General features: G+C 59.6%; 1 protein-coding gene across 1 annotated transcript in view; it reads right to left on the reverse strand.

Annotated features, from left to right (window-relative positions):
- SLC22A20 (solute carrier family 22, member 20) overlaps nt 1-228 on the reverse strand; it is a 6,196-nt gene that overhangs the window by 3,243 nt on the left and 2,725 nt on the right. The gene's annotated exons all lie outside the window — the stretch shown is intronic.

A 228-nucleotide genomic window follows, 5' to 3' on the forward strand; every position in this document is an offset into this window, starting at 1 on the left:
CGAGGGGTCTTGGGGGGATCCAGGTGATCTGGAGGGGATTGGAGGGATCGGGGCAGATCTAGGTGGGATCGGAAGGATCTAGGTGGGATTGGAGGGATCTAGGAGGGACGCGAGGAGTCTTGGGGGGATCCAGGTGATGTGGAGAGGATTTGGGTGGATCTAGGTGGGATCAGGGGAATCTACGAGGGACACAAGGGGTTTTGGGGGGGATCCAGGTGATCTGGAGGG

The sequence above is a fragment of the Haliaeetus leucocephalus genome, unplaced genomic scaffold (genome assembly GCF_000737465.1).
Source record: "Haliaeetus leucocephalus isolate CR32 unplaced genomic scaffold, Haliaeetus_leucocephalus-4.0 Scaffold300, whole genome shotgun sequence".
NCBI classification, from domain to species: domain Eukaryota; kingdom Metazoa; phylum Chordata; class Aves; order Accipitriformes; family Accipitridae; genus Haliaeetus; species Haliaeetus leucocephalus.